Here is a 22813-nt window from a genome sequence, read left to right as displayed (position 1 = left end):
CGCTGCAGTCCCTGAGGGTTCGGTACACCCACAATGTTCTTAGGGAGGGAGTTCCAGGATTTCGACCCAACGACAGTGAAGGAACAGCGATATATTTCCATGTCAGGATGGTGACTTGGAGGGGAACTTCCAGGTGGTGATGTTCCCATCTGCCTGTTGCCCTTGTCCGTCTGGTTGGTAGCGGTCGTGGATTGGAAGATGCTGCCTAAGGAGCTTTGGTGAGTTCCTGCAGTACATCTTGTTGATGGTACACATGGCTGCTGTTGTGCGTTGATGTTGGAGGGAGTGAATCTTTGTGGAATGGATTCCAATTAAGTGGGTTGCTTTGTCCTGGTTGGTGTTGAGCTTGTTGAGCTATTGTTGGAGCTGCAGTCATCCAGGATAGTAGAGAGCATTGAAACTATGGCGGTGCATCTCGCATCAATATCCTTCATTATTCAACCTTGCTTCAAATTTGTCCCATTTGCCTATTTAAGGTTGGTTTGTTTTCCTCTCTTGTGCTCCCTCACAACCTACCGGTGCCACACTACCGGCTTTCCTTGACTTCACTTCCGGTGACGTCTCCCAGAATATGTCCAGCCAGAGTTGGCAACAGGAGGTTCAGGCCTCAACCACACCAGCACCATCAAAAATATTAACGTGTCGTCCAACTCATAGCTGTTTGCAGGGCCTTGCTGGCTGCCACCTTTATCTGCAAAACAACAGTTGCTGTACTCAAATGGATTGGCTGTAAAGCACTGGTACATCCAGAGCAAACACAATCTGTTGCGAACACTAAACACAAGTACTTCCTTATGAACATTTGACTTGAATTATCCATTCTGGACTCTTTATGGGTTGTGGGACAGGACCAATGATTGGCAGGTCTCACTTGGCAACTGATCTCATGTCTAAACTAACTGACTGAGAAATTATTTCCTCAGCGCAAAGGGTACTTGTGACCTTGTTTCCTCAGCGCAAAGGGGGGGCTATAATATTCTGTAAATGTTACAAGCCTACATTGGTTTGAAAAAATATTTAGAATGAAACGTATATTAAACAAAGCAGCCTCTCCATTGTTGACTGAGTCAAGAACAAGCTGAGACCAGCAGAGATTATTTTTTTGCCTTTCCAACACAATCTCATTTGGGGAATATAAACTGTCAAACTATTTTCTACGTAATTCTAATGGAAGTCTAGCATTAATGGCTACATATGAAATCTCCGTGACAAATATTCAATTATGCATGTGGACACATACTTAATCAAAGTTGATCCAGGGTTGAGGAACATTCTTCCAGCATAAAACAAATAGCAAGACAAGTACATTTTTCACCAATTACTTCATTCACTATTCAATAAGTACCCAACTGCGAGGCATTACCATGGCTATTACCATCTTAGTGCGGGCAAACCTTGTAATAAGTACTATAAAAGGAAATATTCATTTTTATTTTCTAATCCCGTGAAATGCTATCCAAGGTCTCTGTGTCACAGGGATTACCTGGCAACATTAACTTAAAGCAGCAATCTTCATTCCTAATAGCATAGGAAGCTTAATCATTGACCTTAAAAACACTAGACTCAGCTTTACTTGTATTAGCCATCCATCCTTTCTGCTAATTTTAGCAGGTAAGGATATCTCGTTTGTGCACTGCCAATTGGAAGTAATAAAGAGTCTATTCCTTCTAGAATGAACACAACTAATGGCACATGAGGAGAAATTCCTCCACTCAAACGGTTGTGAATCTTAAGAATGGCCCAACCCAAAGAACAAACAGGGTTGGGATCATCTGTGCCAGGCAGAAGGTCCAGAAGACGTTGTGCCATTTTAACAAGACCAGAGAAGTAATGAATATCACTGTAAAAGAAGCATACAGGACACATATAAGTCCACAATCTTCTGATTGCTGCTAGGTTAGGGCTAAAGTTAGTCAGTATAACTTTTATTTTGCCCCAGTAATCCATTTTAATGGCAGCACAGTGGCACAATGGTTAGCACTGCTGTTTCACAGCACCAGGGACCCGGGTTCAATTCCAGCCTTGAGTGACTATGGAGTTTGTACATACTCCCAGGGCTGGATTCTCCGGTTATGAACGGCGAAATTACGAACGGTGATCGGGCAGAAAATAGCTCCCGATGCCGAAATCGCAGCAGGCGCCGGTTTAACACTAAATCGCGATATTCCGCCCCTCCAAAATGGCGTCATTATGATGCACGGCGCGCACAGTTGCAACCTCGGTCACATCGCATTAACGGGCCCACCCATTATGCTCCGCCTCCAATGGCCCGTGTTCCCAACGTCGCGGTCCACGTGTGCTCTCAGCGAACCTGGCGTGGAGGCTGCGGAGAGATAGAGAAGGTGTACAGACAGTGTCCAGCACTGCCATACTTCACCGACATTCGTGCCGCCAGCTGGGGGGCTTCTGTCAGGGCTGGGGGGAGCGGTGGGGAGGTGGCCAGGAGGTGGTCTGTGGGGTTGGGATGGACGGGGTCACGGTCCAGCAGAACCAGGGCCATCTTTTCGGACGCGATCGGTGCGTGAGTGGGGGTGTAAGTGCATGCGTGGCTGCAGCTTGTCAGCCCTGCGCGTGTCCATCATGGACCCGTCGATTCCGCCACCATTTTTTGCATGTTCTGTGGGTGTTCCACATGGCGCCGGTGCTAGTCCCTCACCGGTAGTGCAATTGGTGCAGGTATGGCGCCGATCTTTCTGTCGTGGAACTCCATGGATCTTCCGTTGGTATCAGTGCTTAGGCTCAGGAACGGAGAACCCAGCCCCCAGTGTCTGCATGCGTTTCCTCCGGGTAATCTGGTTTCCCCCCATAGTCTGAAGATGCACAGGTTAGGGGGATTGGTCGTGCAAAATTGCCCCTTAGTGTTCAGTGTTGTGCAGTTAGGATTATGGTGAAAGGGCGGGGTGGGTGGGTGAGTGGACCTAGGTAAAGTGCTCTTTCGGAGGGTCGGTGCAGGCTCGATGGGCTGAATGGACTCCTTCTGCACTGTAGGGATTCTATGACTAATGTAATTAATCTCCGAAATGCAATGCCTCCATCAATTCTCAGCCCAAACACTTATTGTCCTTCTTTCAACTGGAGTTGCCCACATATGCTGTAAAGTAATTTTAACTTGGAACTGCCATGACTCTGCAAAACGTCATTTCCTTTTAATGAGGATGTCCTGGGACTGGATTTATATCAAATCCATTGAGGCAAAAGCACAAATGAGTTAATGCAATATAATATGGCCTGGATTTTCACAACAACAGAGAGCCTCTAGCTAGCCTACCATTTAAATGGCAGAGGAGGGGATGGGGATGGGTGTGGGTTTGCGGGGTGGGGGTGGGGGGGGGGGGGGGGGGCGGTGTAGAGGGGGTAGTAGGAATTTGTATATAAAACAGCAGCTGCCTCCAGTCAGTTTCATCACCAGGAGTTATAAACATGTGTGTACAATAGACCTGGCAAGATCAGGGGCGAAATACTCCCGCAACGGCGCGATGTCCGCCGACTGGCGCCAAAAACGGCGCCAATCAGACGGGCACCGCGCCGGCCCAAAGGTGCGGAATGCTCCGCATCTTTGGGGGCCGAGCCCCAACATTGAGGGGCTAGGCCGGCGCCGGAGGGATTTCCGCCCCGCCAGCTGGCGGAAATGGCGTTTGTTGCCCCGCCAGCTGGCGGAAATGGCGTTTGGTGCCCCGCCAGCTGGCGCGGAAATGCGACGCATGCGCGGGAGCGTCAGCGGCCGGCGACAGTTTCCCGCGCATGCGCAGTGGGGAGAGTCTCTTCCGCCTCCGCCATGGTGGAGGCCGTGGCGGAGGCGGAAGGGAAAGAGTGCCCCCACGGCACAGGCCCGCCCGTGGATCGGTGGGCCCCGATCGCGGGCCAGGCCACCGTGGGGGCACCCCCCGGGGTCAGATCGCCCCGTACCCCCCCCAGGACCCCGGAGCCCGCCCACGCCGCCTGGTCCCGCCGGTAAATACCGGGCGTCATTCTCCGACCCCCCGCCGGGTCGGAGAATGGCCGTTGGCCGCCATGAATCCCGCCCCCGTCCCCGCCGAAATCTCTGGTACCGGAGATTGGGCGGGGGCGGGAATTGGGCCGCGCCGGTTGGCGGGACCCCCCGCTCAATTCTCCGGCCTGAATGGGCCGAAGTCCCGCCCAGAAATTGCCTGTCCCGCCGGCGTAAATCAAAGCTGGTATTTACCGGCGGGACCAGGCGGCGTGGGCGGGCCCTGGGGTCCTGGGGGGGGCGCGGGGCGATCTGACCCCAAGGGGTGCCCCCACGGTGGCCTGGCCCACGATCGGGGCCCACCGATCCGCGGGCGGGCCTGTGCCGTGGGGGCACTCTTTCCCTTCCGCCTCCGCCACGGCCTCCACCATGGCGGAGGCGGAACAGATTCTCCCCACTGCGCATGCGCGGGAAACTGTCGGCGGCCGCTGACGCTCCCGCGCATGCACCGCATTTCCGCGCCAGCTGGCGGGGCACCAAACGCCATTTCCGCCAGCTGGCGGGGCAACAAACGCCATTTCCGCCAGCTGGCGGGGCGGAAATCCCTCCGGCGCCGGCCTAGACCCTCAATGTTGGGGCTCGGCCCCCAAAGATGCGGAGCATTCCGCACCTTTGGGCCGGCGCGATGCCCGTCTGATTGGCGCCATTTTTGGCGCCAGTCGGCGGACATCGCGCTGTTGGGGGAGAATTTCGCCCACCAGCTTTGATTTACGCCGGCGGGACAGGCAATTTCTGGGCTGGACTTTGGCCCATCCGGGCCAGAGAATTGAGCGGGGGCTTCCGCCAACCGGCGCGGCCCGATTACCGCCCAATCTCCGGTACCGGAGACTTCGGCGGGGGCGGGATTCACGGCGGCCAACGGCCATTCTCTGACCCGGTGGGGGGTCGGAGAATGACGCCACAGGTCTTAGCTTTGTGGAGTTCTTAGAAGAGATGGGTGCCCTTTTGGGGAAGTAGGGTACTCCTTTGGCCATTATCTCAGGACACCTTTGGGGGAGGTCAGGTGTCCTTTGGGAGAGGTCAATTGTCCTTTGGGATTTATAAAAGTGGACATGAACACCTGTAAATGGTATATAAATTATTTGGAATTGTCAAGAGAGCAGTCAAGAAGTTAAAATTATCAAAATGAACTATTAAAAGTGTCAAAGAGGAATGTCAAAAGTGTCAAATGTGTCAGAAATAATTGTCAAAAGCAAATGTCAAGCTGTCAAGATATTCAAAACTCCTACCCATTAAATCTTTGAAAAAACTGTGTTGAGTGTGAAAGGAAATAATTCTGTCCCCTGACATACTCCAAATCTGTCATTACTGGATTAATGCTGTACGACTAATTTTATAATCTTCCATTTAACAGTTTGACTGACAGCTACAAGTTCTTCTCGATACTTTAAAGTGGGACAATGAATTCTAGTGCTTGTTTTTTAAGGGATTAAGCACATGAATGAAATGTTTGTTTTTATATTGGATTACATAGTTGAAGGAATGTAAATATAGTCAATAGGTTTTTATTAATGAGGGTGTTTTTTCTAAATAATGAGGTGATAAATAAAGACATAGGGCACGATTCTCTGCTCCAGCGCCGTTTCAGAGAATCGCCTGGGTCACCAAATTTTCCCACCATGCTGGTCCGACGCCCTCCCGCGATTCACGGAAGCGGCCAGATCGGCACAATCGTGTTTTGCACGGTACGGTCCAGTGAATCGCCCGAGACAACCAAAATGGCGATTCACCGGTACCCCCGCGATTCTCAGTGCCGGTTGGGCCGAGCGGCCTGCCCAAAGCGCCGGGTTCCCCCCGGCGCCATCCACACCTGGTCACAGCCGGCTGGAACAGCGCGGGAATGCTGGGGGGGCGGCCTGCGGGGGGGGGGGGGGGGGGTGGAGGGGGGATCCTGCACCGGAGGGGGCCTCAAATGGGGTCTGGCCCGTGATCGGTGCCCACCGATCGTCGGGCTGACCTCTCTGAAGGAGGACCTCCTTTCTTCCGCAGCCCCGCAAGATCCGTCGGACATCTTCGTGCGGGGCGGACTCGGAGAGGACGGCAACCACGCATGCGCGGGTTGGTGCCAGCCAACTCGTGCATGCGCAGGTGATGCCAGTTATGCGCCGCCGGCTGCGTCATGTATGTGGCACCGCCTTTACGCGGCGCCATGGCCTGGCGCACGTAAATGACGCGGCGCCACTCCTAACCCATTATCGGGCCCTGAATTGGTCGGGAAAGGGGTCGTTTTGCGCCATCGTGAACCTTGACGGCGCAAACACTCTGTCTCCATTTCAGAGAATCGCGCCCATAGAGTGTAATACTCCCATACCCCCACGACAGGTTTGGTGACAGGCGGGAGGAGAGAATCTAATGGGAGTCAGAAAGTCAGAAATCCGCTGGCTTAAAACCACATTGCAATGCTCCCAATGGTGAGTTAATGGTGGGTTGGTTTTCCAGCTGGTTGGTAGCGTGAAGGCCATTTGTATTAAATTGTATCTCACGAATGCTCATTAAAACAACTGACCATCGGCATCTTGTCAGGCCTTCCAATCCAGTGTGAAATTATGTCGGTCTCAAACCCGACTGCCAAAGAAGGCATGCACAAGGTGGTTCACAGTTCACAAGAGACTTGAAGGTGAGTGCAATAATGCCTTCCTGCCTTAGTGCTGTGCAACACCTGATGTACTGCACACCACTCTGCTGGGGCAAACCAGTTCCTGCCATTCACCTCCTGGTCATGATGGGCTGCACCATGCTGCTGGACATATGGACCTTCCTGCATCACCAAGTTGGGTCAGTACAGCACCTGTGTTTTGGGAGTACTTGGTGCCACACACCGGTGATTATCTGGACAGATCTGCGCTGTGGGACTCCTGCAACCAGCACAACCAAGGTCTGAAATTTGCCACTGTGATGGACAACTCGTGACTATTCTTCCTGCTGGTGGAAGGTAACAAGGGCAATTTATGGGGTCAGGATAAATCCAACGTAACACACTTGTGGTAAAAGATAGGTACAAATTCAGTCCTCTGTGGAATGCTTTGCGATTTGATCCTTGTACCAGGCAGGTCTATTGTTAATGATTAACCAGCTGGCTGTTTTGTTGCTGGGGCATTGGAGGGTAGGCCCACCATAGCCACAACAGGAACCCTTTTCACTTTGTTCCTTGTCCTGCAAGCCAATCACCAGCATTAGGCATCTAGATAAGCAGCAGGCAACTCACTACGTCTCATCACTGGTAATTTGCAGTCTTTGGTCATTGCTGGTTAAACCCTGGCAGTGTACACTTGGGCATCTATAGTCTTTGGCTTTTTGTTTGGCTTTATTTAAATTAATTTACAGGATGTGGGCTTCGCTGGCTAGGCCAGCATTTGTTGCCTATTCCTAATTGCCTTTGAGAAGGTGACGGTGAGCTGTCTTCTTGAACTGCTGCAGTCCATGTGGTGTAGGTACATCCACTGTGCTATTAGCGAGGGAATTCCAGGATTTTGACCCAGCGACAGTGAAGGAACAGCGATAGATTTCCAAGTCGAGATGGTGAGTAACTTGGAGGGGAACTTCCAGGCGGTGGTGTTCCCATGTATCTGCTGCCCTTGTCCTTCAAGATCATAGTGGTCGTGGGTTTGGAACGTGCTGCCTAAGTAGCCTTGGTGAGCTCCTGCATTGCATCTTGTTGATGGTACACATGGCTGCTACTGACCGTCGGTGGTTGAGGAAGTGAATGTTTGTGGAAAGGATGCCAGTCGAGTGGGCTGCTTTGACCTGGATGGTGTCAAGCTTCTTGAGTGTCCAGGTAAGTGGAGAGCATCCCATCACACTCCTGACTTGTGCCTTGTAGATGGTAGACATGTTTTGGGGAGTCAGGAGGTGAGGTACCCAATTTCTCTACAGTTAGGTAATTGGAGTGTGTCCTTACAGGAAGAAGGAGTGTTCTACATACATTTGGAAACTCCACGTGCACAGGTTGCTCAGCTGGTCGAGTTCGGAAATTGCTAAGCAGTGTAATAGGTTTGATTTATGTCAGACACCTGGCCCAACAAAGAAACAGTTTACAGTGCGCCATTTATCACCTCTTCCTTACATGACAATTGGCGATGCTTCACAGAGACATTACAGTTTCCCCTTGGTGACTCTTCATTAGCATTTGCTGTTGAAATGTCTGTATGGGATTTTAATACTTAGGACTGACCCAAGTCATCCAATCGTATACCTGGGCAAAACTTCCCTGTGTCATATGACTCCCATCCCATGTTGGTTGCTGCAGCTACCTCAGTTTTGAGGCAGTCGGTGCACAAACATTTTGTGTAAAATTTCATTCATGTTCTCTCCCTATCAGGTGATGTTTTGCCCACTTGCTGCCGAGAGAATAACTGTTGGTATTAAACAATTTCCCAATTCCACATGTTGGAATCTAAATGGCAATCACAGGGGAACAAAACAGAAATTAATTACTTTGTTGTTAGCACCTAATTATTCTAATTAGCAGGCTTTGTTTTACAACTACGAACCCTGTGGGGTTATGTTTCAAAGGTAATTTAATCGATTAAATTCGACAAATGATTCCATAATTCAGGCAGTTTTATTTACTGGAATGCTGACAAGGCCTCCCTGTTGACTGTCAGAGGCTTAGAACTACTTTGGGCCTTCATGAAATATTCGAGAGAGACTTCAGCCCAGCCAGGTGAGTTTCAGCCCCATGCTCCTGATCTTTGCTCATCTGGTCCGGGGCTGGGGGGCAGGCGGCAGACAAATCAGGATCTCCTCATGGGCCTGCTCCTGGACATGGTCAAGGTGGCCATTAACAAGCTCAGGCAGCAGTCTGTGGCCGGGATCATTGGACACGACTGACTGCTTGTCCCTCTTTTGTGGCGCTCAGGTGTCCCCGGAGAGAGCGAGCACACGCTGTCTGTCATGATATTCAAACACACATCACAACACACACATCATGATAGACAGACCAACAGACCAATTAGCACACATAACACGACAGCCAATCACAGACAAGAGCAGACACAGTATAAGACAAGAAACACGACACCTCCTGGGCAGTCCATCTGGAGACAGGACAAGGCCAGGACCTCATTAACAAGACACTCACACTTCACCACGTGCTGAGTACCAAGTCAGGTCTGCCCTTAGTGTTGGGTGTGGTTACTGGGTTATGGGGATAGGGTGGCGGTGTTGACCTTGGGTAGGGTGCTCTTTCCAAGAGCCGGTGCAGACTCGATGGGCCGAATGGCCTCCTTCTGCACTGTAAATTCTATGAATCTGTAAACCACAAGTTGGAATAAAACTGCGTTGTACCAATCGCAACCGTGTTGGTTCGTCTGTACCTCAGAGCACCCAACACCACACTGTCCACGGGTACGTTTGAGGCCTTACCCAATCAATGCATCCCCAAGCCCCAAAAACTATGGGGAGGGATTTTCCACTCCCATTTCGGGGGGCTGGGGTGGTGGTGGAGATGGAGAATCAGGCAGGCTTTTACAGCAGCTGGATTTCCCCGATCGATTGTCACTGCCTGCCGCTAATTACATCGCAGGTATCCTGACATTGAACGTTAGGACCCCAATTTTAATACATTTAAATGTAATTTTCAGGCCTTTATGCCGGATAATCTCCGGGCATTAGATTGTCCATTTATGTCAGTGTGAGGACACACCGACGTGAATCATGACAGGTCCCCCATGCAGGCACCTGATGAACAGAACCTGTCGGAGGTGCACTAGTGAGTACAGCCGCCTGAGAGAGAAGGCGATTGCAGGGCAGTACCATGGCCCTACCCACCTTGCATTGCCCAGACACAGCCCCCTGGAACTGCCTGGGCAGTTTTAAAATTAGAACGGTTTCCACCCATTTTTCCCGCCTGCTACGCTACACTGCCAAATAATAACAAAATTCCACATTCTATCTTAATTTAATAGAATCATAAAACCATAGAAAGTACAAACTCCACGCAGATAGTCACCCGAGGCCAGAATTGAACCCGGCTGCTAATTTAAATTGATAAGTTTTCTTTTCAATTACAGTGCCTCCTTTTTTTATACAAATTTAGAATACCCAATTATTCTTTTTCCAATTAAGGGGCAGCGGTCAATCCACCTAACCTGCACATCTTTTGGGTTGTGGGGGTGAAACCCATGCAGACATGGGGAGAATGTGCAAATTCCACACACACAGTGACCGGGGGCCGGGATCGAACCCGGGTCCTCAGTGCCGTAGGCAGCAGTGCTAACCACTGCGCCACCGTGCCGCCCACAGTGCCTCTTTGAGGGGCTTTCAGTTAGTTAGTGTTTATTTGTTCCACAAGAAAAATGTACTCACATGTCCACCCTAGAAATGTAACCTTTAATTTATATTGCCTCTCCTTGTTCTTTCTACCAGGATCACTTTATATTTCTCTGCATTAAATTATATTTGCCATATGACCATCCATTCCACCATCCTGTCCTATTGAAGTCTATCACTATGCTCATGACAGTTTACAATACTTCTGTGTTATCTGCAAATTTTGAAATTGTGTCCTATACCAAATCCTAGTGATTATATATCACCCTGCTATTCAACCACACTTTGCCCTTTGTTTTGGCCTCGGGGAGTTTCTCCCCACCAAGACCACACTTAGAGAGATTTCCTCCCAGACAGTGGCACAGTGGTAAGCACTGCTGCCTCACAGCTCCAGAGACCTCGGTTCAATTCCGGCCTCCGGTGACTGTCTCTGTGGAGTTTGCACATTCTCCCCGTGTCTGCATGGGTTTCCTCTGGGTGCTCAGATTTCCCACACAGCCTTTGTAAGGAGTTTCATGTGGGAATCGATGTCTCTGAGCTCACAGATGAAACGGTCCAGTAAGAATTCGGATGATGTGGCCCCCAAACTCACATGAGGCAGCGAGCGTTCCTTAAGCACACCAAACATTCGCCATTTGATTCTCCTTTTGCAAACGCAACTGGCGGACCATTATCGGGGGCTGCGGGTTAAGATGTGCCTTGACCAGGGCCAACACTGCGAAATGGAGTCCAGCCTCGGGTGCATGAGGCTCTTGATGAGCATCTTGGTGGGTCCCTCGACTGCAGTCAGCAGGATAACGGTCTGTCGTTCAACCCCAATGATCGCATTCGACCGGAAAAAAATATTGCCCTGCTCTACGTACTGGGTCCAGTCATTGTTACCAGCATCAAACTGTTAATTTTTCCGGATGTGCGGCATCTCATCATTCGGAGTGGAGGCCTCTGTGGGCCTGGACGAAGTGGGTTGGTGGTATAACGCATGGCAGTAACAGCAGCTCCACTTCACCCTTGTCGCCAGTATGGAACCCAAACGAAAGAGACAACAGCAACGCATGGTAGGGTAGAAATGATAACAGGTTTATTACAGTATACACAAAATAATGACACTAAAACTCTTCTCCCCGAAGGGCAACCCTCCTTGACCACTCACCTAAGTCAGGGTTTTTGTACTGAGTAGGAAACCTCGCCCCAATCACCGGGGGAGTTCATACCATGCTGTGTAAGGGGGGAATCATATGGAGCACAGTCCTTGGCCCTCAAAGAGCAGCACGGTAGCACACACGGCTAGCACTGTGGCTTCACAGCTCCAGGGTCCTAGGTTTGATTCCCTGCTGGGTCACTGTCTGTGCTGAGTCGGCACATTCTCCCGTGTCTGTGTGGGTTTCCTCCGGGTGCTCCAGTTTTCTCCCACAGTCCAAAGATGTGCAGGTTAGGTCGATTGGCCATGCTATATTGCCCTTAGTGTCCAAAAAGGTTAGATGGGGTTATTGGGATATGGGTATAGGGTGGAAGTAAGGGCTTAAGTGGGTCGGTGCAGACTTGATGGGCCAAATGGCCTCCTTCTGCATTGTACGGTCTATGTTCTATGTTCTAAAGGGGTCATAACACTCACCAAACTGATTTTAGTGATTCAACAGAATTACCCACTCTTTCTAATTTAATATGGACCATTAAAAATAGTTTGACAATAATTGTGTTTGCCCTTGGCATCCATTTCTTCTTGCTTACTTTTTTGTTACCACCAAGGCAAAAAGTGTAAAAATAGGGAAATAACAATACGGGTCCAAACTGGCCTTACACACCTTAAAACCAAAGACTCATAAAACTGGGAATAAGAATACTGGTTGGAACTGGTCTTGCACACCTTAAAGCGGAACGCCAGTAAAAACTGGGAAATAAGAATACTTGTCCGAACTGCTTTTCCATTCTGTCAGATCGCTTGCTGAGATCAGAGAATTGAACCTGCAGTTTGATTCACAGTTTCCTTGCAGTAAAGCCCGAACAAGTTACGTCGTTTTTTTTCCCCTTCGAGAACGGTCTCCTAATTCTTCAGATTTCATGTGGCCACCTCACTTTTTCTTTTTTTTTGCACTGTGCTGTGCTACTTTTTGCTGTGTTTGGATTACAGCAGACTTGCACTTCCTCTGTCTCACATCAACCAGCCATGAGTCAGCTTGGAATCCGGTACGGGGCCTGTCAGAAAGGCTGTGACAAGAAACAGCTTCTCAGAAAAGAACCCGTGACAACTTAATCTACATGAGAATACAATCCTGTCTCGGTCAGCTAGAGTATCATTTCTACAGAACCGGGAGAATTCAAACAAGTTAATTTAAAACAATGAAAGCTATCTTCATCGAAGGTCTGCCAGTAAGGATTTGAACCCGTTTTTTCTTTTGGAATGGGATTAGCGATTGATTTCCACAAAATTTGCAATATATTTGGTTGTTCAGATCACTAGACATAGGCCCCCAAATCTTTCCCATGGTAAATGTTTTTTCCACCTCGTAGTGAATGATGTCAATGCAAAATGTTCCTCAAACTTCCTGGACCAGTTACAGGCAAATCACTAGAGACCCGAAACATCTGGGGCCTTGGCCAATTGCATTCCTCCAAGAATACTGGTATCTCAATTTTCTCTTTATTTTTTTTTAATTGACAGTGTGCAATTTAAGAAATTTACAACCAGGGGGGTTTCTAAAGGATCAGGGGTGTAATTGGAAGTACCTGCCTCTTATTGCACACTGGGCATATTTATATCAGCTTGTCAGTGTTTCAGACCAGAGGCCATTAATCAAAATTTCAACACGGATCAGGTATTTTACCACAAGAGTGTAGTATTTTGTCATTTGCTTTGCAGGAAAATAGTCAGGAGCCCACCCCCGCCCCCTCGTCCCACAACAGCCCAGACTCTCAGACTGCTTGTTTTGTATAATATCAATGTTAGATTTGGAAGTCAGAACTTCTACTCTTCCTTGCTGCCACAGTATAAGTTACGTTGGTAAATAGTTTATTTAAACTTTGTCTGCTGGACGAGACATCACTGTTTCCTTCTGCGACCCTGCAGACCTGTTAATTGTCGAAGTACCTGCGCTGAGGAAATTGACGCCAAATCTCAGACACAGAATCTGGCTGAATGCAAGCAGTCCCTTGTCTGCCACCAGCTTACTCTCTATATAACGCAGGGCTCAACTGTGGCAGGAAATTTCTATTTCAGGCGCAAGAGGTAAAAAAGGTTACAAGGCCATGTCAACAGAAGCTGTGCTGAGTTTGTAATGGTGGATTGTGTGACGGCATACAGGGCAATTTGCTGACAAAGCTGGGATTTCAAATGACCCCCCTGCTGTTGCCGTGAAGCAGTGCGCCAAAGGCACTTACCTCTTACACAAAGCAGCTCTCGCCTCCCAACAGTTGCCGGGTTTCCTGGGACCTAGGAAACCTGGCTGGCCAGTATTAAACCCCAAATTTCTGTGAAATACGAATCACACAGCTTCTGTTCTGTCGTCATTCAAAGCACAAATGGGTGGATTGGATTATATTGGGGTCTGGTTTGAGGCTTTTAAGGTATTAAGATCCTACCTGATCCCAACCACGCATTTCCCTCCCCACCACATGAGAAACTTCAAATACTTTTCAGACTGATCTTAATGTTAAAAGCAATTGTTATGGAAATAATTCAAAAATGTGTTCTAAAAAGTTGTCCATAAGACCATAAGACATAGGAGCAGAATTAGGCCACTTGGCCCATCGAGTCTGCTCCGCCATTCAATCATGGCTGATGTTTTCTCATCCCCATTCTCCTGCCTTCTCCCCATAACCCCTGATCCCCTTATTAATCAAGAACCTATCTATCTCTGTCTTACAGACACTCAGTGAATTGGCCCCCACAGCCTTCTGAGGCAAAGGGTTCCACAGATTCACCACCCTCTGGCTGAAGAAATTCCTCCTCATCTCTGTTTTAAAGGACCGTCCCTTTAGTCTGAGATGGTGTCCTCTGGTTCTAGTTTTTCCTACAAGTGGAAACATCCTCTCCACTTCCACTCTATCCAGGCCTCGCAGTATCCTGTAAGTTCCAATAAGATCCCCTCTCATCCTTCTAAACTCCAACAAGTACAGACCCAGAGTCCTCAAACGTTCAGTACAGTGGATGTATGATTAAAAATTTATAGGGTGTTGGTCACAGTTCAGTTGGTCTGAAGACTTCTTTGGTCGCACGTCGGTTAACTGTAAGCCTTTATTGACTCTTAGAACTACTTGCACATATCCAGTAAAAAGTTCAAGCTAGGAGCTGTCCCCATGCTTGCTGGTACACACTGCCCAACTTACTCAGGGTGTGGGTCATGTGTTCTCTTGCTTCACTGTGTGGATGGTACTGTACTCAGTCCCATATTAGCCCTGTATGCGACAGACTCTCATAGTACAGTAGCTATATGTCATTCCCCTCTGTGGTGAATGGAATGCAGCAAGGAATTAGAAAGGACAAATGTGGGTCCAGTACAAGCGGGGACAGGAGAATTTATTACAGAGAATAGGGAAATGGCAGAGAAACTAAACAATTACTTTCTTTACCTGAAAGATCTGACATCAATTCAGCATTTATAACGGTGTAACTTGGAAAGAGTATTGATCGCAGATCATTAAAATGTAGCCACCTGAGATGGCCACCTGCAAAGGACCATGGGACGTATGGCCAACCCAGGACTCAGACAGATACAGAGCTTCTGTGTATTTGAAACGCAGGTAGCTAGATCTGATCGAAACCCCCGCCCGTTTGCATTCTAATGGCCCATTTCCCCAGAACAATAGGACTGCACTCGAGAAACCGATACAGCCACAGACTGATCGGCGCCACTCCCTTTACTCAGAGAGCCCAACTGCCAAGGTCAATGACCGCCAAGGACCCGCCCAGCCACCAAGGCACCCGCCCCTTTATTGGCCGAAATCGAAGACCGTGATCGAAGCCCTGTCGAATTATTGGGTCCAAAATTAAGGACTGCCCCAAAGTGCGCGAAACTCAGAAGGATTAAAAGGGACACAGCCATGTGTTCGGTCTCTTTTGGACCCGGCCTGTGCCAGCCTTTTTTGCATCCGACCTGTGCCAGCCCAACTGCAGCATAACGACCAGACAGCCAAGTTCAAGACCAATGATTGCTACCTGACGGATGAGCCCAGCAGAGACAGAGCCACTTCTTCAAACCAGCCACGTGAGATCAAGATAAAGGCCTTATCCACTTGCACAGTGTCGGTCGCCTGAAGTTAAGTATAGGTTATTGTAGTTGATAGGTGTAGTTTAACTTGTAGTACATTGTGCTTGCATGTCAAAGTAACCCTTGTGTGTAAATAAACCATCTTTGAACTTGAACTGACTAACTGGTTATGTGGTCATTTGACCGATATATGGGAAAGCCTTGTGGTTCAGTAAGAGGAACAGAAACACCCACAGTATTGGCGACGCTGTTGGGACATAACATCATATCATAAATAGAGACTCAGTATCATATTGGTAACTCTAAAGAGCAACATTATTGGTGATGCTCGTGGGATAGTATTCCATTAAATTGGCAACAAAAGAACTTGGAAAAAAGGTTCCCTTTGATGAATGTAGATCACAGATCATTGAAGAGCTCAAAAATGTAATCCTGTCCTACAGGATTCATTAAAAGGACTCAAAAATGCTGAAAAGCCATTGTGGCATGTCAAGATTGTGGAAATGATCTACTTTCGGAGGCGATCATTTAAAAAATATATTTTTATTAAGGCATTTATAAATAGCTACATAAAACACCACCAAAACCATGAAAAAGAGAACAAACAGGAAGTCTCATAACCAATAAATAACGGCCCACCACCCAACCCTCCCTGCCGTTTCCCTTCATCCACCCTGCCTCCCCCATTTTTACCCCTTATAAAGCCCCCCCCCCTCACTACTGTTGACTTAACTATCCTTAAAGAAGTCACCAAACGGCTTTCATCTCTGGGAAAACCCACCCACAGACCCTCTCAAGGCTTACCTGATTTCTTTTCAGCTTAAGGAATTGAAATGAAATGAAAATCGCTTATTGTCACAAGTAAAGTTACTGCGAAAAGCCCCTAGTCGCCACATTCCGGCGCCTGTTCGGGGATGCTGTTACGGGAATTCCGCGAGATTACTCACCCACAGCCCCGGTTTCGGCAACCCCGAGTCCCTCCATTCCAACAAGATCCGTCTCCGGGCTACCAGGGAGGCAAAGGCCAAGATGTCGGCCCCTCTTGCCCCCTGGACTCCCAGATCTTCCGCCACTCTGACAATCGCCACTTCTGGACTCAGGACAACCTTCACCTTCAATACCTCAGACATCACATCAGCGAAACCTCACCAGTATCCCTCCAGCTTTGGACAGGCCCAAAACATGTGGACATGGTTCGCAGGCTGCCCGTGCACCGCCCACACCTATCCTCCACCCACTCAAAGAACCTGTTCATTTGGCCACCGTCATATGCGCTCTATGAACCACTTTGAATTGAATGACGCTAAGCCTAGCACACAAAGAGGCTGCATTCACTCTCCTCAGAGCCTCCTCCCTTAACTCAGCCTCCACCTCCCTCCCCAGCTCTTCCTCCCACTTCCGTTTAACTTCTCCTATCGGGGCTGCCTCCCAGTCCATTAATTCCTTATAAATCTCCGACACCCTACTCTCAACTTTATTGATCATTATTAATTGGAAGCACTTGGGAATTCAAGGGAATAATGCCTTCACCAAACACTGGGGAAAAACAAGGGACATTTCGCCAGGGATGGTGTAAAGAAACAATCAACAATATAAGTAACAAAGTAAATGTGGCAGAATTGAGATGTGACAGTGCAGTGGAATTAAATTTTAAAGCTAGAAACACAAGTCCCTCCATAGCACCTTCCAAACCCACATCCTCTATCACCCAGAAGGGTGGATCATTGCCACCTGCAAGTTGTGTCTATTTTCATGGAGAAAGATACAGAAAATCTCCCAGAAATAGTAGGGAACCAAGGACGTTGTGAAAATGAGGAACTGAACGAAATTAGTGTTAGTAAAGAGGCAGTCCTCGAAAAATTAATTGGTTTGAAGGTTGATATATCCTTGGACCAGATGAGCTTCATCCAAGAGTGTTGAAGGAGGTGACGAGAGAGATAATGGAGGCGTTGGAGGTTATCTTCCAAAATGCAACAGATTCTGGAAAGGTTCCTGCAGACTGGAAAGTAACAAATGTAACCCCACTATTTAAAAGAAGAGGAAGAGAGAATACTAGGGCTTACAGGCCTGTTAGTTTGACGTTAGTAGTAGGAAAAATGTTGGAAACTATTATAAAGGTGTGAAACTTAGAAAGTTATAACATGATTGGGCAGAATTAACATGGATTTATGAAAAGGGAAATCATGTTTGACAAACATGTTGGAGATTTTTGAGGATGTTACCTGTAGCATAGTTAAAGGAGAAGCAGTGGATCTGGTATAACTGGATTTTCAGAAAGCTTTTGATAAGGTCCCACACAGGAGGTTATTAAAATAATGCTAGAGGACATGGGCTTGGGGGCAATATACTGGTACGGATTGAGAATTGGTTTACAGATGGAATACATGTGTACGAATGCATGGGCCATTTTCAGAACGGCAAACTGCTACTATTGGTATCCTTACCTAAGGAAGAATATACTTGCCATCGAGGCAAGACAACAGAGATTCACCAGACCAAACTCTGGGATGGCAGCAAGGTCGATGGAATGGCTTACCATTGATAATTTCTTTTTAAATTCATTTTGGTACGGGATTTGGGAGTCGCTGGCTAGGCCAGCATTTATTGCCCATACTTACTTTCCCTTGAGAAGGTGGAAGTGAGCTCTCTCTGTGAACTGCTGCATTCCCTGAGATGTAATTATGCCCACAGTGCTGTGAGGGCCGGTTCAGCTCAGTTGGCTAGACGGCTGGTTTGTGATGCAGAGCGAGGCCAATGGCATGGGTTCAATTCCCGTACCAACTGAAGTTATTCATGAAGGCCCCGCCTTCTCAACCTTACCTCTTACCTCGTCTGAGGTGTGGTGACCACTTGATCACCACCTTAAAGGGGAAAACAGCCTATGGTCACCTGGGACTATGATGTAGCTGGCACTGCTGTCTCTCAGCTCCAGGGACCCAGGTTCAATTCCGGCCTCGGGTGACTGTCTGTGTGGAGTTTGTACTTTCTCCACGTTTGTACGTGGGTTTCCTCCAGGTGCTCTGGTTTCCTCCCACAGTCCAAAGATGTGCAGGATAGGTTTATTGGCTGTGCTGAATTGCCCCTTCGAGTCCAAACAAAGCTAGGTTGGGTTACTGGGTTTGTGGGGATAGGGCGTGGGCTTTAGTGGGCCGAATGGCCTTCTTCTGCACTGTAAATTCTATGATTCTATGATTTTACTTTTACTTACTTGCTGTTCCAGGATTTTGACCCACCGACAATGAAGGAACGGTGATATATTTCCAAGTCAGGATGATGGGTGACTTGGAGGGGAACATCCACCCATGTGGATTGGATTGGATTTTGTTTATTGTCACGTGTACCAAGGTACAGTGAAAAGTATTTTTTGCGAGCAGCTCAACAGATCATGAAAATAAAATAAAATAATCTTTTATTGTCACAAGTATGAAGTTACTGTGAAAAGCCCCGAGTCAGCACATTCCGGCGCCTGTTTGGGTAAGCTGGTACGGGAATTGAACCTGCGCTGCTGGCCTTATTCTGCATCACAAACCAACTGTCTAGCCCACTGAGCTAAACCAGCTTTAAGTACATGATACAAGGTGCTGTTCTAAATACAAGGTACACAATGTAACTACATAAACACCGGCATCGGGTGAAGCACACAGGGGTGTAGTGTTAATCAGGTCAGTCCAAAAGAGGGTCGTTTAGGAGTCTGATTACAGCGGGGAAGAAGCTGTTTTTGAGACTGTTTGTGCGTGTTCTCAGTCTTTTGTATGTCCTGCCCAATGGAAGAAGTTGGAAGAGTGAGTAAGCCCGAGTTGGTTGTCAGTGACAATGGCGACATGAGTGCAAAATCCCACAAAGATCAGGAAATTAGATTCTCGCAGATGAGATCTCATTTCCTGATGTGTCAGCTGTCCTTGTCCGTCTAGCAGATCAAAAATCTGGAATTAAAAGTCTACTGATGACTATATGTGGAATTTTCCCATATTTTTCCAGAGTATCATGCTCCGACTGAAAATCGGCGTACAGCTCTCCAGCTGCACAATCGGGTTCTTTGACCCGATCTTGAGCCTCTCTGAAAATCAACAATCGGAGGGCGTGGTTTATGGCATCATGTGGTGGGGTGGGTCCTGATGGAGCCACAGAGATTGGGCTCATCCCCCCCCGTCCCACCACCACCATTAGCATCGGGGCTCTCACCCCTACCCACCACAAACATCAACATCAGGGGCGAAATTCTCCCGAAATGGCGCGATGTCCGCCGACTGGCGCCTAAAACTGGCGCCAGCTGGCGGAAACGGCCTTTGTTGCCCCGCCAGCTGGCGCGGAAATGACATCCCCGGGCGGCGCATGCGCGGGAGCGTCAGCGGCCGCTGACAGTTTCCCACGCATGCGCAGTGGAGGGAGTCTCTTCCGCCTCTGCCATGGTGGAGACCGTGGCGGAGGCGGAAGGGAAAGAGTGTCCCCACGGCACAGGCCCGCCCGCGGATCGGTGGGCCCTGATCGCGGGCCAGGCCACCGTGGGGGCACCCCCCCGGGGCCAGATCGCCCCACGCCCCCCCCAGGACCCCGGAGCCCGCCCACGCCGCCTTGTCCCGCCGTTCAAAAGGTGGTTTAATCCACGCCGGCGGGACAGACAATTTATCGGCGGGACTTCGGCCCATCCGGGCCGGAGAATCGAGCGGGGGGGCCCGCCAACTGGCGCGGCCCAATTCCCGCCCCCGCCGAATATCTGGTGCCGGAGACTTCGGCAACCGGCGGGGGCAGGATTCACGGCAGCCCCCGGCGATTCTCCAACCCGGCGGGGGATCGGAGAATGACGCCCCAGGTCTCTGTTGGAGCCGCGATAATCATAACGCATAGACGACAGTGGAAATTTCCGAACAAGGTTCATTTCAATACAATTCCAATACTCCTCCACTCCCCTAAGGGTCTCCTTCCTGGAACTGCACCCAGGCCGGGGTTTTTATGCAATTGAGGCTCTCTTTGTTAAGGGGCAGTCCCGCCCCCTTGCTGGGGAAGTCCTGCCCCCTAAAAGGGGAAGTTCATATTGCGGGGTGGTCATGGGAAACCATATGGTCCTAATCCTGGGACCTCCTTTGGGGTTAGAACAGTCTCCTTCCTCCCAACAAACAGAACATGAAGCCCAGAGGGTCCGCCTCTGGAACTACCACCTGGCACAGGTTGGCACTGCCTGCCAATCTGTGATAGAGGGAAGTGCCAAAGGGCAGCACCCTCTTGCCTTTCTCTTGCCTGGGGGCTATACTTACATTTGCGCCCATAGGGGGATCCCCTCGACTGATTCACGTTTTTCCAGACATGTTGTAAGCCTCGTTGATATGCCGACTAGTCGGTGAGGTATGTCTCTTCAGTGAGGGGCGAATCACATGGTGGGGAGACTGGGTAATGAGATTAAAATGAATGTAAATCAATTAAATGAGGTTCTTGCCCTTTGTGGGCATGAACCTTGTTTCGTCACTAATGAGAGGCGTGGAAAATCAAGAAATGAGATCTCGTCTGCGAGAATCCCATTTCCCGATCCTTGTGGGATTTTGCACCCGTGTCGCCATTCTCACCTACAGCCAACACGGGCGCAAAATCATTGAAACCATTGTCAATCATCATTAAAACCCACCTGGTTCACTAATGTCCTTTAGGGAAGGAGATCTGCCATCCTTATCTGGTCTGGCCTACATGTGACTCCAGAAAACCCCAGCCCCACAGCAATGTGGTTGACTCTTAAATGCTCTCTGAAATGATCGCGCAAGCAATCAGTTTAAGGGCAATTAGAGATGGGCAATAAATGCTGGCACAGCCAGTGACATCCACATGCCATGCATGAATAAAACATTTTTTTAATAGTCTCGTCCCAGGAGTATGATATCATCACAATGCCCCCAGTACACCACAAATACCTCAAAATCATATTGTTAAACAAAATTGCTTAGTGTTCATTAATTTTTCAGGCAATTGACATGTTGGTTTTTGATATTTTCAGCTGGCCTTGTCAGATGAAGAAAATCAAAGAGAGGGAACGAGACATTTCATTGCCCTTTCACCATTACCTCCAAGGCCGGGGTTTGTATGCACTGCAGACTGATGGGACGGATCTCCTTCTCTGACATCTATATGAATCCAAAGGGAAATAAAAGCTTGGCTAGATTCAAACCATTTCCTCATGGGAGCGAGTTCACAGCATAAGAGTAGTCATAATTTGGCACTAATTGATGCTAAGTTGGCAAACTCACTCTGAAAGAAAATAGTACATTTCCTCGTACTCACATCCATCATGGTTAGGAGTGCAGTGAAAACAATTCTTAAAAATAAAGGAAAATTAAGTCATCTTCAACATGAATTTTGCTTCCAATTTCACTTTAGTCACAAACAATTGAATTTGGCAAATAGAAATGTCAACTTAGATTTCATTACAACTGGCAACACTCTTTCAAATCGTTTCGGTCCCCGACACACACACGCACACATACCAAAGCACATCGACTGAATGACACACACAGATAATCACGCACACAGACAAAAACACACACACAGGTCAATTGGACATAGATGGAGACACATGGGGCAGAATCTAGCTTGGAGGTGGGAAGGACATGTAATTAGGTGGGATGATGGCATGCTGGAACCCTGCTGCATTCCTGCTTCCACCAGAAGGAGGTTCTGGATAGCAAAACCCATTGTCAGCCTTACAGTCCTGCCACCTATTGAGGCCCTTGACTGGCCAATTAATACCTACTTAAAGGCCTCAACCATTCTCTGCTGCTGGTGCTAATCCAGTGGTAGGTTGGTCAGTCGATATCCAGGTCACACCACAAGTAAAACTGTGCAGCCAGTTTGGCACCTCTGGGAACAGAGAGGTGTGGGGAGGAGTCCCTCAATCAAAGACCCTCAGTATCTGATTGAGGGACCATACACCAGGAAGGGGAATCCAATCGTCTCCCAGCGACCTCCATCTGGGAACACTCCCATCCCCCACTCTCCCGCGTTAATTACCTGTAGCCCCCACCCTGTTACTTCCCGCGGGAATGGCCCGTTCCATTATCCTGGAATTCCTGTAGCTAGCCACCAACTTTCCTGTGGTGCTGTTCAGCACAAGAGTTGCCAGCCGATTGGATGGGGAGATATAGGGAGGAGATAGTTCCCTCAAACTCTACAACATCCTCCACCCCCGAACCACCAGAGCAGGCATTAAGTATTAGTTTTATATGCGGAGAATGACATTTCCAATAATCCAGCACTCCCTCTGTACCACACTGAAGCATCAGCATAGATTACACACTCAAATCTTGGAATAGAGATTAAATAAAAATCTTGTTATTCAAATGATGTTCTTGCTGAGCTAAGCTCCTGTTAA

General features: G+C 48.7%; 1 long non-coding RNA gene across 2 annotated transcripts in view; it reads left to right on the top strand.

Annotated features, from left to right (window-relative positions):
* LOC140424829 (uncharacterized) overlaps positions 1-21793 on the top strand; it is a 312594-nt gene extending 290801 nt beyond the window's left edge. Inside the window, exons 3-4 of one of the 2 annotated variants that reach the window (XR_011947696.1) lie at positions 18683-18807; positions 21443-21793. This is a non-coding gene — a long non-coding RNA (uncharacterized lncRNA). The remainder of the gene's footprint in view (positions 1-18682; positions 18808-21442) is intronic. The other variant, XR_011947698.1, reaches the window with a different exon arrangement.
* Positions 21794-22813: the final 1020 nt, after the last annotated feature.

This window comes from Scyliorhinus torazame, chromosome 6 (genome assembly GCF_047496885.1).
Source record: "Scyliorhinus torazame isolate Kashiwa2021f chromosome 6, sScyTor2.1, whole genome shotgun sequence".
Lineage (NCBI taxonomy): Eukaryota > Metazoa > Chordata > Chondrichthyes > Carcharhiniformes > Scyliorhinidae > Scyliorhinus > Scyliorhinus torazame.
This window is presented reverse-complemented; position numbering and strand designations above follow the sequence as displayed.